Source organism: Cupressus sempervirens, chromosome 9 (genome assembly GCF_028749045.1).
Source record: "Cupressus sempervirens isolate cs-2001-9-10 chromosome 9, ASM2874904v1, whole genome shotgun sequence".
In the NCBI taxonomy this organism is placed as follows: Eukaryota; Viridiplantae; Streptophyta; class Pinopsida; order Cupressales; family Cupressaceae; genus Cupressus; species Cupressus sempervirens.
This window is the reverse complement of record NC_143126.1, coordinates 588,372,152-588,383,957: the sequence shown is the minus strand read 5'-3', so window position 1 is coordinate 588,383,957 and position 11,806 is coordinate 588,372,152.

Below are 11,806 nucleotides of genomic sequence, written 5' to 3'. Positions count from 1 at the left end.
CTATAGATGTATTAACCCGTCACTTTGTAACAATTTCCTATTAGTAGTGATAGGACTTTAATTTCTCTTAGTTAGTTAATGAAATTACTTTTATGATGATGACATATGGTGTGTCTTAGAAAGATGTTTTGTATGTCCTAATGATGATGAGATACTCATGTTAGAATATGATGTTATTTATATTTACGATTTACTATTATAATTACCCCATACTTGCATGTGTGTGTGTGTGTGTGTGTGTGTGTGTGTGTGTGTGTCTTTGTTACTTTTTATTTATGTTTGACGTGCCTAATATGGTTGAGGGAGAGAGTTGTAGTCACCTACTAGTCGAGATCTATAGGATGTACCACTCCCCACCATTGCTTATTTAGCTTAGATATATATGCACATGTACATGTTGGTCTTTTATACATATTTGCAAGTATCAAACATTGACTTCCCTAAATTGTCAAGATGAGTGTGCCTTATCACAATAACTCAATGGTAAGAATGGTGAAATAATGTGCAAATCCAATTCTAGCCACAACCTTATTACTTGTCCTAAGAAGGAGGACATTTATGTGACTTTGCACCCTTTTCAAACCCATGAGTTTATCTTTGCCTGTGTTGTTTAATTTTGAGTTTTGGTCAATTTTGGTAATGTTGCTTTTATGTGGATTTAGCTATGTGATTTATTTGATAAATGATTTAATTATAATATTTGGGTTAATCATATAATATGGAAAATTATTCAATATTATTTGATTAAAAAATAAAATATTAAAATATGAGAATATTTAATTAATTAAAAACTAATTAAATATGTGCTTCAATTTTAAAGACTTAATTTGGAAGTCTAAATTTGAAATTTTGGTTTTAAAAAATTAAAATATGATGATATTTAATTAATTTGAAATTAATTAATATGTTCTTTAGTTTAAAAGATTTATTTAAAATTCTAATTAAGAAGTTGGATAAAAAGATAATTAAAGAATTAAAATATTAAAGATTTAATATATTTTTTATAATTATTTAATTAATAATAATTAAATTAGAGTTGTATTTAAATAATAAGCTTTAATTGTTATTATTAATTTAAATAATAAACTACATTTTAAATAGTGCTTGCATTGATTAATAAAGTGGATGAAAAGAAAATAAAAGAATATTTTAATTAAAAAGTTCTTTTAAGTGTGCATAAAAGGATTAATAATAAAAATTTATTTTAAAGAGAGGCCTTTGCATGTTCAAAAACCAAAAATCCTATTTAGGGTAATGGTTCTTTATTAGGGAGTTGGTAGTTCATTTGAGAAACACACATGTTTTGGGGAGCAACATTCAGAATTGGATCAAAATAATTGTTGAAAGTTTCAGAGGGTTTAGATTTGCATGCATTTACAAATTGTCTCAAATCTTAGCATGGTTTTGAGGTAGGGTTTGAAAACCTATTATAGAATTTTATTGAAAGATATGTCTACTTTGTGTCTTCTTAGGTGCTTGCGTAGTGCTTATTAATTTATTGTATTGATTCTAGATGAAGAATTATGTTGTAGATTTTGAAAAGGAAAGCTTATTGATCAAGAAAACTTGACAAAAAATTGTAAAAAAGTATTATGACTGTATTCTTTTAAACCCCTCTCTAATATCTAGAGAAAATTCAATTATAAAAAATTGTAAGAAAATAACAAATTGAACAACTAGGGTTTCAACTTTAAATTTGTCATTAGGACTACGAAATTATCATGAATTTTCTAAATAAAGATCAATATTCTTCTTATATCTAAAATAATTTAATTATAAAATTTATTGGAAAAGAAAAATATTAATTAAGAGAAAGCGTGTTGTAATAAACTTATGCATGCATTTGAAAACAAATATACTAAAAATAGAAAACTAAGTATACTATGGTTGCATGATTTGAAAGATCAAAGGAATGCAAAAATAATGATTGCATGTTTATTTTTATTTTATAAAAATATAATTTAATTTTTAGATTTATTTATTTAGAAAAAACAAAACCTTTTTAATGATTATTTATTAATTTTGAAAAAATAAAAAAAAAATGTAAAAAAATTTCTTGAAAAAATTCAAATTATTTATTAATTTTAAAAATTAAATAAATATTATTCATTTAGTTATAAAGTGAATGTTAGTATTAGTGATTCTTTAAGCCCAGTTAAACTCTTAGTTATATATAAATGATTTTATATTTATTAATGCAAGAGAGAAGTTGTGGTGAAGTTCACTTTGTAATCACTTGGTTAATAACTATTTGACTTTATGAAAGAAATTATAAATAATTTAATTAAATTTATAATTTTATCTCTAATTACATTATGATTTAAAGGAGAAGTAATTTTAATATTTGACTTAAATAGAAGTCAAATTAATATTTTAGAAATAAAATTGATATTAATATTTAATCTAATAATATATATTTATATTATTAATTAAATCGTCTTTGATTTAAGATTATTCAAATTAATAACATGATGATGTTACATGATATTTATATGCACGAAGAGATTTGACATTTAAATACTTATTGATTTAAATAAGTATATTAACATAATAATTTATCTTAACATGTATTTCTTTCTTTATTTCTAAACACATCTTTATGATCCAAACTAAACAAGAGAAATTGATAGAATTAAATGCCGAAAACTATGTATTTTGTTATATTCTATTATAGTCTTGTGATGTTTATTTTCGTGATGGTTTTATTTGTGGGTTGTTTAGTTGGCCAAGTTAGGATATGCACAAGAGGCATTTTTTATATTTATTTTATGATTATTTGATTGGATGCCATGATGGACTTTATGATTTGAATTGAGATTTATGTTTTATGATCTTTATGCTATTGAGCATTTATTAAATTTTGGGTTTTGAGAACCAATATTGTTTTTGGGTTGCCTATTAAGGAACTAAATTCGATCAATATTACTTTTTTGGTGTGGGACCCAATTATGGTCTTTGAGTTTTGGGAAGGTAGTCTTGGTGCATGTTGTATGTAGCCTTAATCTCCTTTATGGTTTTTTAATATTTGCCTCTAGTGGTGTACTTGTTGGATATTATTTTTGATGTTGTATTTATTGTGAGTCGTTACTTATTGATTGGATGTCATTTATTGTTAACAGTTGAACTTTATTGATGAGTGCCAACTATTTATTGGTGGTGTACTTATTGTTGGTGATTTACTTTTTATGATGGCCATTGTTATATATTGATATTGTTCTTGGAAATGTGGCCTTTGACTTAAGGTGGATAACTTTCATTGACTTAATCTTGATTTGGTATTGTATTGTATTTGGTATCTAGATGTTGACTTGGTGTGTGATTTTGGTAATGGATTGAGTGTCATTTCCATTTTAATTATCTCTTCTTCTTGAGTAGTTTTTGATACCATTGAGGTAGATTTGGCTATTAAGATTCTGTTGTTTATTTTTGCGCCGCCGCCAAAATTTAAATTTTAAATGCTTGCCCGCCAACGGTCACTCCCCCGTTTAATATTATTTTAAACGTCCCAGAAATATCAAAAAATTGTTAAAAGATCAAACCTTATGATTTATTTTCACGGGCCCACAAGTTCCTCATCATCGAATCAAGGTAAATCAACAGTTGGCGCTATGTCGCTATGGAAAGTTGCACGTTGTTTTGCGTTAGTGACATAGTACCTTTTCACCACGTGTCAGATGGGTCCTCCCTTTCCCTTGATTATTTCTCCAGCGTCGAGTTTTGACAGACCTACTGTGGGCGCTATGGCGCTATCAAAAAATCCATGCTTCTCGCCATTAGCGACCTAGCGCCCAAATGGAAAGTGATCTTGCAAAAAAGTTTGGAAATACGGTGGGTCCCAGGTATGCCCCATTGGATACCAGTGATGAATTTGTCAGACACATTGGTAGTTGATTAGTTTTTTCATTGGCTAAAGAATGACAGTGCAAAATGTGGGTCCTGTTTCCCTTGGTGGTTGCAAACGAGGACTTGTCAAACAGGTTGACACATGGTCAGTTCTCATTGGTCGTTACACTGACAAGCTAGATCCATCTTGCTCGCCGTCAGATCAGTCTAGATCAACGGTGGGCACTATCTCGCTATGGGAAGCTATGAGAATTTTGACCATAGCGGCATAGTGCTTCAGCAACGGGTGGCACGGATGACATAATGGGCCCACCCTTTTCCAAAGCAATATTACAGCTTGTCCTCAGTGGCATGTTGTCAGGTGGGTCATAGTATGGTGGCAATTTTTCATTGGTCCATTCAACCAGCTCGATGCGTAGTTGTACAATCTGTTGATCACTATAGATCTAAAGGAAATCCACGGCAGGTGCTATCTTGCTATTGAAAGTTGCGAGGATGATATCCATAGTGACATAGCGCCCTTTTGCCATGTGGATCAGTGGGGCTGAGTGTTATGAAACTGTAGGGGTGGTACCAGTTCGGGCCGAGCCAGGCGCCAAGTGTGCTGAGGTGTTTCGTGGGGCTCAAAATTTTGAGAAGAAAGCGCAATATTATGGCGAGTCTTCATGATCATCAGATCTAAGGAGATCAACGGTGAGTGTTATCTTGCTATGGAGAGCTGCGAGGATGTTACGCATAGCGACATAGCACCTCACTGACACATGTCTTAGTGGGTCCAAATAAGGCAATGACAGTTAGCGGCTGGCAGTTAACGTGACTGTCACAGTTGGAGTTTGTAAGGTGGCGCGGTTAGTAATGAAAGACATGGTCAACTCGGGGAGACTTTGCAAGGTGGCAAAAAGATAAAAGACTATTGGTCTACGTGGCTCATCTTGGTGCCAAGATAGGTTGATTTGCTGACTTTGCCGATTCATGCACCAAAAATGATAAGAAATCAAGATTTTTTACGTGAATCTGATCTTCATGATCAATTCCAACCACCAGAAGTGAATGTAAAGCATGCAAGAACACTCCACCTCTGATCCAATCCATCTACTTGGTCAGAGCACAGTTATGGCGCCACCTCTATCTTCTCAAGGCCTTGTTTTAGTTAAAAATTAGATTTCTTTAGATCCCCATGATTGTTCTCTATAAGACTTAATGGCAGGTGGTTGGGGAGTAATTGCAGTTGGAGGGAAAATCTCAGTTATGCCTGAACTATAAAGGAAATTTTTGTAAATTTTGAAAAGGTCGATCATTCTCTGTTGTTCTCTACTATTGCTCTGCAATTCCAGTGTAAAACTCCCTTTGCCTCTGAACGGTATGATTTATGCCTTATCTCCTTCAGCCATTGGTGTGAAGTGCAAGAACTCTTTGCCTCCACTAGTGTTTTGTGGAAATTTGTAATCTGCATGATTGTACCTCCTTGGCCTTATGAATGATAATATAAGTGAATCTCTCTTTCCTTGTGTCATTCATCTTGGTCTTCTGATTTGCATGTGATTATTAGATTCAAGCAAGTCTGAATGTGTATATCCTTAGTTTCATTCTGGTTCAATAGTGCATATATGGGCAAAGATTGGTCTGAACACTCTATTTTGGTGCATCACCTCTTTAGATTAGATTAGGTAAATTTTCTTTCATGCTCTCCTTCTCCCTTTTCCTCTCCAAGAATAGTTAGGTGCATCCTGATAGTAAGAGGAAGTCGGCCTTCTCCGGAGACTCAACCTCACAGTTCAAGTCCCATAGCTTGGAGGTTGTTTCCATGTTTCACTAGGTTGTCCTCACGCATAGGCTTTGGACAAGGGTGCAAACCTAAATGACAACAGATTCCTTTCCTAGGAATGTCTTATGATTGATAAGTTGTGTGTGGATTGCTTATTATCTTCCCTACATAGTGGGAATGGAAGCTTGACTAGGTGACCATGTGGTTGGGTGGTAGTATCTTCTTACCATTTGGGTCCCCCTCATATTTGTGGATGTTGGATGCTTGTTGGTGTAGTTGTATCATTTATCATTCTTATTCATATCTTGGATACTTCTATTCAGTTGATGTATATATGTTAACATGTATCTTGTATTTGGGTGTACTTGTATCTATTCTTGCATACCCTATAACATGCGTAGTGGGTGTTATTCATTAGATGTATTTCATTGTATCAGTCGTTTTTATGCATTTTCTTATGAGATGATGTATCTATTTCTTTTTTATGATCATGAAACATTGTACTTAAGACTTAAACTAATTAATATAAACTTATTAAATGTAACACAACGTGAAAGAACCCTTGAAGAATGGAATACTATATAATTTGTAATTGCTTATGTGTACTTGATGTGTATGTGTATGCTACTTCTACATTATTACTTTAGTATTGTTTAAACTTTTTTAAAAATAGTTCATTAAACATTGTAACATGTTAGGTTTATTTCTCATGGGTTCCCAAGTGGGGCGTTACAATTTGTCCACCATTACATTATAAACATGCATGTCGAAATCTCCTCACTATTTGTCCATTACTTAGCTAGAAAAATTGCACCGACATAAAACACACTAGGTGTTTATCATAAGTAACCATTTCAAGAATGATGGTCTCTAATTGTCCAAGATAAAACCTTCACAAACCTAGTTGTAAATACAAAAAATTATCACTAACCAGGTCAAACAATTACTAATTCAACTACACAATGTTTACACTTTATTCTACTAGAAGTAAAACCTCTCAAACCTAACATTATTCAACAAAATTTACAAAAGGATAGAAAAGACAACATCAACCATAAAACATTTACACACTTAAGGGATGACCATAAACCACAAGTTTCATTGTAGGGTTTGAGGCATAAACCCCTCAATGCATTCTTAGATGATTGCATTTACATCTAGATTTGGATCTTGATATCTGCCCTAATCCTTAATCTTGCACTCATGTTTTCCTCATCCTCTATTGACCATCCAACACATTGTTGCATCTTCTCAATGTTATTGTCATAGAGGATGATCATAACCAATAGTTTAAGGGCTTCCCAACCCCTTCTTTTTAAACCTCTTATAAAATTTTCTTTCCATAAACCTCCAAAAAAAGGATGTGAGTTTTGTTCCTAAAATTTTGTTGATTACAATCTCCCTTTCACCAAGATTAATGCCCCAACCAACTACCAAAATTGATAAAATTTCTTTAAACCACTGCATGTAATCTAACTGAACCAACTAGTGCATAATGAATTGCACAATGTATTTTTCTTCTCCCAGTTATAGAGCCAAGACTATGCTCGTGGAGTAGACATTTGCGTTGGTGTACTAGCAATTTTAGACAAGAAAAAAACATATCCCCTAATAGGAGCTCTCACCTCTATCAATTGAAGATGTTCAATTTCAAATAAATTGTCCATCTTGATTTTGCTTGTTAACCCCCAAAATGGATCATGTTGTTTTGGGCATTCCAAGGTGAAATAAGTCTCCATTATAACTACCTAAAAACCCTCAATTGCTTCAAACACTCTAAACAATTACACCTTCAACTTCAATGCAGATTATCAAGTGAACAAGGGAAAGAAGGAAATAAAAATTTGCTAGTTATAGAGCCATTAATGCATGTCCCATCAACTTTATCCTCAAGCATGTAGCTCAAACTACAACTTACTTTGCCAAATCAAAAGCCATTGTAAAAGAATTAAATTCCTCTACCAATTAATGTTTCAATGGTGTTGCTAGATTACTTCCTGCCAAGACACATGTGGAAAATCTTCAATCACGAATTCAAGCATGGGGAGATTTAATGCCTAATTATATATTTGATATTCCTCCATGTGACCACCTTGTCTTATGTGAGAAATTTTAATATCTTCAAAGGTGGAAATTTCCTAGAAAATGTTTTTTATGTAACTTTGGGGATGCCAAGCTTCCAAGGTGTCTTTTTATGGTTGCATTTACAATAATCAACAAGTCCCCTTCTCCACAATGTTTAGTTATTCCCAATTTTTTGGATGCTTTGATATCCAACAATGTTACCTCTACTTCAACCACATTATTTGTCTCATTTTGAAGCCTTTTTCCTCCTAAAGCTAGAATGTCATTGTTATCATTCCTAAGGATGAATCCAACCCTAGATGGTCCTTGGCTACCTTTAGATGCACCATAAAATTGCACTTGTGTCACCTTTGTTTTGGTGTTTCTCAACAAACTAGAACTTTTGGAGGAATTGAAAGATTAACCTTAGGGAGCCCTTTCACAGGCCTGTGTTTAGTATTGGTTTTACTCTTGTTAGTTCCCCTTCTATAAATTTCAAAGTTGAGTCCCTACCTCTATCATAATACTTCATAAGATATCCAACCTTAACCTAGAGGTAAATATGAACAATACTCTCTATTTTTTGTTCTATGGTCCCATTCTTGAAAGTAAGGGTAAGTAGAAGCCTTCTAGTACCTTGTTGATTACAATCACTTTGAGTACTTCACTCCTACTATTGTTGATCCAAAGTGCAAATAACCTTGCTTACAAGTCTAGGGAAAACATAGGCATAAAAGAGAAATGTGGCCTTGAATGGCCTAAACAAATCCTATCATCTCCAATAGAGAACGACATGACAATGGGGTCCCCTTAAAATTTAGTTTGGTACCTCAAAAACCAATAAGAAATTGATCAATGAATTTGCATGATATTGAAATTTTTGTGTCCTTCATGCTCTAAGACTTGAAAGAGAAGGATGATAATCAAAAGGTATTTATGTAAGGTGTGGTGAAGGGGGAGGTGGTCTTTAAGATTTTCCAAAACATACCATGCAATTAGTAGTGAGATTTTCTTCATAGACAAAGATGAAAAGAAATAGATTCAAGAGACAAACTTAGAATTAGACCCTTCAGACAATTTTAATTGTATTGCCAACAAATCTTGTGAGAAGACTAGGTGCCTTGTTCCCCACCCATTGATCTAAGACTCTATTATTTTCCCCAATGTTGCTAAAGGGGACATAGAGGATGGGTATGTGGATCCACAAATTAAGAAGTTGGATGGTGAAGATGAGTATGAGGTTCTAAATAAAGAGACTACTAACTTTAAGATGAAATTATAGAGGATATTCATAAAGGTATGAATTACATTGAGAACCTAATAAAGACAATTGCTAAATTAGACACCCTTGCAATATTAGGAGTGAATATCTCATGATTAAGGACCATACTAGTGATAATTTTAGTGATAATTTGATAGAGATTCACATAACAATGAATATTATCCATAAAATTATTATTGAGATCAAAGAGGCTATAAATGAGTTTGTTTTTAATTTTTTTTTCTATAAATGAGTTTGTTAATATTAATGATGGCATGATAAATGCTATTTGTTCTTATTTTTGTTGACTTGTCATTTTGATATATGGCTCTATGTTATCATTTTGAACTCCTTGGTTCTATAAGGGACCAAGAAACTTTTCTTAGTTTATGACAAAAAAATCAACATGATTCAAATGGAGCAATTATTAATTGAGTGTCATCCAATAATTTAATGCTAACATGTCATAACACCATTAACCTTTTTTTAGTTAATGATTTTTTGACAAACCTATATCATTTTTGTTATCTAATACATGAGAACAATTCTAAGTTGGCACCTCCTTCAACTAAGTGATAAGGGCTAAAGGGTATTCATTCTATCAAGGTTGTCTTGGATACATTTATTGACCTCTTCCCTTAATCATTACACTTAGATTTTAGTAGATATTACCATAAAAAAACATAACATTACCCTCATCAATTATATTCATCTAGTTGCACCAAAATGCATAATCTATAGTGGTAGAACATGTGAAGTGACATAATGTTGAAATAATGTTAAATCAAACAAATAAAAGTCAAGAAAATAATGTATTTTATTAAAAGTTGAACCGTTAAAATAAATAGTTATAAAGTCTCAATTTAAAATAATCAAATAAATAGAAAGTAAAAATAAAAGATAGATGTGTAACTTTGAGGATACTAGATTAATTAATCTTTAAATATTTATTTTTAATTTTTAACTATTCTTGGCCTCAATACTATATGTCTAGAAGTCTTTCAGATAAAAAAAATATTTATGCTACTTAAACTACACTCTTGTTAATATGTAGGGGAAAATACCCACTAGTTACTTGAGCTAACTTTGCACATCTAGAACTCCTATCAACTATGTGATAAGCTATTACTATATGATTATTTTCTCTCCTTTTTATAAATTAAAATATTAAAGTTGTAGATTCTCAAAAAAAGGTTAGGGGATATTCGATACATGATCATCCAACAAAAGTTCATATGGCACCAAGGCCGAAAAGCTTATAAATTATTCATAAAAAAATAGTAATTAAAGTTCTCAAGTTGCAAGAGGAGTGCTAGCTAAGGGAGGAGAACCATGACACTCATCAAACCCCATACATCAATGGGGTTAATAGGTGGGTTGGATAGAGACTGCCTATCTACAACAACAACTTTTCTTTTTCTTTTTCCACCTCAGTCCAAGGAGGCAAAATTGCCAAGGCCAAATGAGCTAATGACTATTTTGATGAAGTGGCCTTAGGCAACACAGAGCCACCACTAGGGGTTAACCAACTAGCAAGAACAACAAGAATAACATGAGCAAAAAGGGCACCTAGGGACCATCTAGAGCCGCATCACAGTGAAGAAGCCAAATAGTGATGCCGACTATCATTCCCACCAAGAGGAGAGCGATGACGAGCTTGGGTTTGAGGAGTCTAGAAGCAATGGGAAGAAGAGTTACAACCCCGACAACGGCCATAGAGTGAAATGTGGTCAACAAAAATAGAATTTGACAATACTCTAGCCATTGTTCAAGGGGCATTGCCCCAGTGATTGAGCAACTCTTGTAGGTGGGCCACCTTGTTGGCATGTACTTGATTCTGCATCATTCTATTATTGCATATACAAGCTTTAGTATACATAGAGACATTTATATCAAGATAGTTGTGGGTGAAAAAAACAACATTTCTATCTTTCGAAATTGTGAATAAATTCTCCATCCTGAATGCATGCCAAATCTAAATGTATTTGTAGGGGATTCTAGACAAATCACCTAACAAAATCATATGCCAAGAAAAAGGCTTAGACCTAAAGGGTTTGACAAAATCATGAATTTAGAGCTAATACTATTGAGCTCTTTGAGAGAACTAAAATATGTGTAGAAAGGTTTTTGGTTGCCCACAAAAGGGACATTGAGGATCAGGAACTCCCATATGCTTGAGTCAAGAACCCAAGGGCAAGCCTTGGAAAATAACACACCAAGTAAAGTGTGCAATCTTTGACTCATTGATGATGGTCCAAATAGTGTTAAATCTAAGTCTCTAGTTTTGCTGAAAAGATTGCAGGTGCCAACATTGGTTGAGAGTATCAACCATAGGCGAATGTGGCACCAACCATAGGTATCCCATCTTAGACTTGTAATTAGCAACATGATTGCATAGATACCATTTTTAGTCCTTCCACCAATGCTTGATATGTTGAATGACTAGCTTGTGAAGCATGTGCGGAAGCAAAACTTAGACCACTAGGTCAAAAGTCTGTCGATCTAGATGAGACAGACGAAACTGGACATGCATGTCATCCCAAGTTCTGAGGCTCATAATAGCTCAAGAGAAAAAATCTTTGAGTGTCCTTATGCCATGTTTGTAAAAATGGAGTACATTAGCACCATGCGCCTCAGCAAGTGAGACCCCTTGAACAACAAAGGGGGGAGACCACTAAATGTTATGCTGGTTCATTTCCAATTTTTGAGCTCTTTTATAAGTTGTAAGTAAAAGGTACTTGTGACAAAAAAAATAATTGAGTCTCTTAATAGTAACCCAGTGAAACAACCCAATTTGACCATGTTGTGCAAAATGTTTCAAATCAAATAATTGAAACTCTAGAAATCCCCCAGAATGAAGACCGTTAGGGCCC